We start from the raw sequence: 7,231 nt of genomic DNA on the forward strand, positions 1-7,231 counted from the left end.
TTTTCTTTGCTTTTTTTAATTTCCAGCAGCAATTTGCCTTTTCCTTTTAGCCATTAGGACTTTGCAAAATTATGTCATTGGGCAAGATAATTTCAAGGAATTATTGTGCACTGCCACAAAAAGGTTGGGAGGCTTTTGGAATAGTTGCCAATTTTATAAATTAAAAAGGCATTTAATTTATTGCTTAGGTCACTGTTTTAAGTAGTTTAGGCCACTCAAACCTTTTACAAAAAAATGTTGGTTCACCACCAATATTAACAAATGATTATTTTCCACCTGATGAACATTTAGTTTTCATGAAAGAAGAAGCAAATATTTGACATGCAATTTGAATTTGACTTTGAAGCAGATTTTGGACAAGTGGCCCTTTGGCATGATGATCATGATGACATGACCTTCATTAGGGGGAGATTACTGTAGTGTGATGCTGGGGATGTTACAAATCTCCTCCACTACAAGAAATCTCGTCCTGAGATTTACGTGGGGAAGCAAAGAGCAACTTCGGGAGAACTGACCCTTATAGGGTTAATTATCAAATGAACAATTCAGGGAATGAGGTAGAAAAATCTCTCGAGTTGAAACTTATTAAAACATCGAGAGCAAAGTATGAAGGTACAATAGGAAGTTTCAAACGAATGGACAAACGATTGATACCTGAATAGAGTGTGAAAAAGGGGTTCAGAGCATCGGGAATAGATCATCTCTCGAAAGGCAGCTCGTGACATGATACGAAGCCAAATGCAAGAATATTTCAGAATCAAAGATATACAGGAGAGTCAGGTTCCAAACTTATGGAACTGTGGGTTATGGGCCCACCATGTGGGTTAATAGAAGAAAGGGGGCCGATAGCAAGGCATGCCAGATGATAGACTGTCAGTTATGTTGGCAACAACGTTGGTACCAAGGGCGAGGGACGAAGAGAACCATTTTCCTGCTCGTTGAACGAGGCGGACCAATAGGCAAAGTTCTCGTCCATCAGGGGTTACCAGGATGTCGTCAGCAATAGTAACAGGGTCACACTGACAGAGTTGTAAACTGAGGTGTTTCCATAAGCAGGGAATTATTTCTGCTTATAACATATATAGATCACAAGAAAGGTTGAGCAAACCAATGGAAAGGAAAATGTGTTTATCGAATCAACAACCCAAAGGAAGGGAAGATGTGTTTACTCATAAGAGTTGGGATTATATCCCTCCCAAGGGGAAGCGGAGCAGGATATACATGATATGACAACAAGTTTAAATATCATTTAGATAAAGGGGGCGAGGGGATAATCATGATATTACCCATACAATGGTGTTTGGATAATAGATCAAGAAACACTCGACAGTGTGCTTCCAATGTTCATGGTTGATATTCGGAATACCTCAGTCATGCTTCGAGGTAGCATTAACTTGGTGTTACAAGTAGGGGCTGGAGTTGAAGATCACAAGAAATACTCAAAGAACAATTGCAGGAATAGCAAGGAGTCCAAGGTATAACCAAAACATGATCAACATGTGTTGGAAAGGAGATAAGGGGGTTGTTAATGATAATTCAAATCATTGATGGTCAAGGATGGTATTTCTCACCATGAATTCAATTGTCATTTCAACAGAAGTCAAAATGTTGATGCTGATCACGACGCCTTTGTCGAGAGGCTCTATGAAGATGCCATCGAACAGCAACGACATCAAGAAAAAGGAATGTTGAAGCAAAGGCTATTGGAACCACGTATACAACACAAGCTCGGATTCAAGCTTGTTGTTCAAGGAGGAATGATAAGATGAGGAAGATTGACGTAAGCATAGCTCGTCGTCGGAAGTTGTGCTCCAGAAGAAGGACCGGATAGCACAGTTAAAATTAGCTCGATAATGATATAGCCGATCAGGCTAGGAATGATGTGATGGAGTATCATTCCAATGAGAATTCACAAGAGGTAGTGCAATGACACAATATCCTCGAGATAACAGGGGGCAACACTCGAGGTAGATCGAAATAGAGGTTGGACAGATGAAAAGATCTATAGAAGACAAGTATTTTAACTTGTTCGAGAAATGGAATCAAAGGGGAACAATCATGGTCAGAACCACAGTTGCAAAGGACCAAACATAGTTACCAGATGAACTTATAACAAGGGGATTATTATTATCACAAGAAGCTTCCATGATAAGTTCCACATCGGGTCCATGGGCATGAACACAAAGTTCAAGGTCGACTCCCACTTCTTCAATGCATATCCTTTCATTTACTTCTCGCGTTCAATGAAGTTGTAGTGTTGACATGTTATCTGGCAAAACACCAGAAGAGTAAGACTCATTAACAACTCTCGGGTTCAAACGGATTAGGGGAGGCATAGGTTCAACCCATAGGGGCATCTTAGGAACCTATTCCACAAACTTCAAAAGTAAACAACACAAGCTCGAAGCAGAGCATGGTTGACAAAAGGAGAGGATACAATTTACCAAAGGCTTTATGTATCCGAGAAAAGGCTCACAAGGTTATTGCATATGAAGGATGTTGTCGGATAACAACCCGGCAATGGGCCTGCCGGTCCACAATGGAGCTGATGTGAGTATCGGTACTCAATCAGAGGAAGAAAGAATGCAAAGGCATCGGATTATAGAACATCTGAATAATTCGATGCTTAGATAACAAAGGAATTATGATTTCCTAAACGAAGGATCAGAAGTAGACGCTCTGATCAAGGAGGGATAGGTAGAATAGACCTAGGGGCACAATTGATGACAAATAGATTGGTCGAGAACCAGCTCATGTTCAAAATGACGTCTAAGCCAAAAAGATATAGAAGGATCACTGATGATTGTGTGCCTTCACACACATGTTGAATCAATAGGATCAAAATGAAGGTGTCGAAGGATACTAATGAATATTGCTACACATATGGAAAGCATCCATAATACAAGCAGACAAGTAATTGCAGAGCAATAGTTTGAAGAGGATACTCGAAAGATCGGGTAGTATTTCCAAGTATTTTGAAAAGCATATGAACAACTGGGGATGAGCGGACCCCGGTTAAGTGAATTATCCTTAGTGCAAAAAGAAGCTGCAAAGCAGAAGGCACAAGGATTCTCGGAACAACGGAGAGTGCTAGGGGTATCTTGTAACAACATGAGCAACTGGGGATGAAGGTACAAATGGCAAGGAGGTTATTCACGAGGATTACCGGTGGTCAGGAACTGTAAGGCAGTGTGCACAGAGTCTCGAGAAACATCGAGGAGTAACCGCAGAATCTTCTGGCGAAGCAAGTGATCATCGGTAAGGTCGGGGCTCACCGGGAGGAAGTGGGTACGAGAACCTAATGTCAGAGTTAGTAAATTCGTTTAACCCGAGTAGAAGAGAGATCAGAGTCCCAGAGTATAGATGAGGAATAAAAGATCCTAATACCACCCAATAGCGACGTGGGCCCGTAAGCCACACAACCAATGTTAGTAAAAGTTTTTCAGTGACTAGACTCAACTTCGGCCAAGGAGTTGGAAAGGGGGCTACCTACAGGCAGTCGGCTCTGATACCAACTTGTAACGCCCTCGATTCAATCATACACTAATCATACACGCAAATGTGTACGATCAAGATCAAGGACTCACGAGAAGATATCACAACACAACTCTAGACACAAATTAAAATAATACAAGCTTTATATTACAAGCCAGGGGCCTCGAGGGCTCGAATACATCAGCTTGAATACAAACGAGTCAGCGGAAGCAACAATATCTGAGTACAGACATAAGTTAAACAAGTTTGCCTTAAGAAGGCTAGCACAAAAGCATCTACGATCGAAAAGGCAAGGCCTCCTGCCTGGGAGCCTCCTAACTACTCCTGGTCATCGACGGTCTTCGTCACGTGGTAGTAGACGCCCTCGGTGTAGTAGCAGTCGTCAAAGGTGTCATCTGGCTCCTGGACTCCGTCATCTGGTTGCGTCATCCGAGAAGAATGGAAAAGGGGAAAAAGAGGGAGCAAAGCAACCGTGAGTACTCAAGTACTCGCAAGCAAGGATCTACACTACAGATGCAACATTATCAAAGAGGGGCTGTATATGTGGATTGGGCTGCAGAAATGCCAGAATAGAGAGAAGGCCTAGTCCTATCGAAGACTAGCATCTTCTGGAAACCACCATCTTGCAGCAAACAGGAGGGAGTAGAGTAGTGTAAAGTAAATTAGTAGTAGCGTTATCAACCTCGGCCAGAGATCCTTTCTCGACTCCCTGCGAGAAAGAAATCCCAGAGCCGTACTATCCAATTATCAACACAATCCAATTCTCATCACCATCCATTTCTCATCTCAATCCATTTCTCATCATGAGTATCCAGTTCTAGTTGTATCGATCGGGATACAACTCCAAGTGTCCGTTACCGTAGGACAGGGTATCGATAGATGTTTTCTTCCCTGCAGGGGTGCACCAACTTACCCACCACGCTCGCTTAACTCCGGCCGGACACACTTTCCAGGGTCATGCCCGGCCTCGGCCAAACAATACGCCGCAACCCGACCTAGGCTTAATAGAGAGGTCAAGCACGCCGGACTAAAGCTATGCCCCCAGGGGTCATGGGCCATCGCCCCGGGAACTCCTGCACGTTGCGTGGGCGGCCGGTGAGCAGACCTAGCTACCTCCCTAAAAAGGCAGGAGCTTACCAGTCCAACCAGGCGCGCGCCGCTCCGTCGCTGACGTCTATTAAGCTTCGGCTGATGTATACGACGCAGAACGCCCATACTATGCCCACGTGATGGTTAGTGCTATCAGGCCAGAGGCCCGTCGGATCAAATATCCAAATCGTAGTGGATTAGGAACGCGCGGTAACAAGCAGAGACTCACGAAAGATGTGACCCCGTTGCCCCGTCTCGAGGACTTGCGGCAAGGGCTAAGAATGCCCGGCCACACCTCGTAATTATCTCACGGGCACCTTCCAGGTCAACCCGACTCCTCATCACTCGCAATTATGCTCGCGCGGGCACCCCTCAGGGTCGACCCGTCTTTAGTAACATGTTTCAGTGTAAAGTCATAGTAACCATAGTAACTTTGTGTTTAAACATCAAGGGGAAAACCCGAGGAATCACCCCCGGTGAATTCCACTCAATGTAATCATCAAGGTGAACGTAAGAGGAATCACCCCCGAGGTTCACACTTGAGGGGTTGCACGACAGAGTCATATCGGAAGTGGTTAAAGTGGAATCACCCTCGATGACCATGACCGAATAGCTACACTACAGGGTTAACATCAGAAGTGCTGTAGAGGTCTCACCCTCGGCACTCGATAGTAACCCAGCAGTGTCGAACAACTAAGGGGAAAGTGATGTGCGGTGCCGGGGCCTGGTCTCCAATCCCGTTGATCGGGTCTTCAATGATGAAGTAGGGGCAACAAGGACAAGGTGGGGGTCACTGATGGATCACTAACCAACCAATACTAAGCAGTTTAGGATAAGCAGGTAAGGTACAACAATAGATACAAAAGCAGGCTATGCATCAGAATAGGAGCAAACAATAACAATAGTAAAATCTAATGCAAGCATGAGAGAATGGAATGGGCGATATCGGGATGATCAAAGGGGGGGCTTGCCTGGTTGCTCTGGCAAGGAGGGGTCGTTGTCGACGACGTAGTCGATCACCGGGGCATCAGCGGCCTCGGGGTCTACCGGAGAGAAGAGGGGGAAGAAACAGTAAATACATAGCAAACAGAGGTAACACTAAGCATGACATGACGATACGTAGCGCTAAGCGTGCTCTAACGCGGTACTACACGTTGCAAACGAAGGGGGGAAACATCCGAGGGTGAATTCCCGACGTTAGGTGGATTCCGGACAAAGGAAAAGAGGGGGAAAGTTCCATGTTCAGCATGCTAGGGGCATGTGATAGATGAACGGACCACGTATTCGGATTCGTTGGATTTTTCTGAGCAACTTACATATAGAAAACATTTTCATCCGAGTTACGGTTTATTTTCTATGAATTTTTAAAGTTTTATTAATATTCGGAAATTAATTAAATTAACAAAAAAGGAATATGACGTCGGCATGACGCCATGCTGACATCAGCAAGTCAACAGACTGGCTGACTGGTCAAACTGACTAGTGGGTCCCACCTGTCATAGACAGTGGACTAACAGAACTTTAAACTAACTAAAAAGAAGTTAAATTAACAGCTGGGCCCCTTGTGGCAGTGGCAGATTAGATTACTAATTACTTTTAACTATAAAAACATTTTAATTAGCTTAATTAAGCGGTGGGGCCCGCACGTTAGTGGCTGGGGCTGCCCAGTCAGCAGTTGACTGGGTCAACCCGGTCAACTGGGGCCCGTGGGGCCCGCTGGCAGCGACCCTGGGGGGTGGCCCCAGGTCGGCCACGTTGGCGGCCGGCGCCGGAGTTGCGCCGGCGAGCTCTCCGCGGCGGCGAGTCCGCCAGAGAGGCTCGGATCTTCGCTACAGAACACCAAATCACGCGTTTTCACTTGCGTTCGAACGCTGACGCTGTCGCGCGTTGAGTGGTGCGACTGGACCGACCAGAGATGGCCGGAACAGGGAGCTGCAAGGTCGCCGGCGGCGGTGGTCTACGGTAGCTCGGCGAAAACGAAGAACTAGCACGCTCACAAGCGATCTAAAGCGTTAGGCCGCACCGCTGGAGTGCCCCGAGCACGATGGTGTGCTCGGACGGCCTTGGCATCGATGGAAGCGACGACGATGAGCGGCACGGCAGAGCTGAGCTCGGTCGTCCTTGGCGGCGATGTTATGCGCAGCAGAACGAGGGGAAGGCAGGGGAAGGACGTGCGGTGCTCACCGTGCGGGCGCAAGGAGGCCCCGTGAGTGAACGGGAGCGCAGAGGGAGGTCGAATCAACGACAACGGCGTCCGACGACCCGCGGAGGAGGAAGAAGGGGATCCGACGCTTCGGTGCTCCCCATCCCCCGCTGAGGCCACCAGTCGATGGAGAGGGCGATGTGGGAGGTCACCGACAAGGTCAGCGGGCGCGGGGCCGCCGGTGGCTGCGACAACGATGGAGGACGGCGGCGAGGGCGCTCGGGCCACGGATCTGGAGGAGAGGAGGGCGGAGCGAGCGAGGGAGAGGGAGGGAGAGTGGCAAGTGGGCGAGTGGGAGGCGAGGAGGCCGAGGCATCGGGGAGGCGCAAGCCTTATCCCTCGCCTGGGCGTCGCCGGTGAGGCGGGTCCGGCGGGGACGGCGCCCCTGTAGCGGCGCACCGGGGGAACAGGAAGGGGGGCGGTGTGGGGAGCTGGGCCGGCTGG

Source organism: Triticum dicoccoides, chromosome 5B, assembly GCF_002162155.2.
Source record: "Triticum dicoccoides isolate Atlit2015 ecotype Zavitan chromosome 5B, WEW_v2.0, whole genome shotgun sequence".
In the NCBI taxonomy this organism is placed as follows: domain Eukaryota; kingdom Viridiplantae; phylum Streptophyta; class Magnoliopsida; order Poales; family Poaceae; genus Triticum; species Triticum dicoccoides.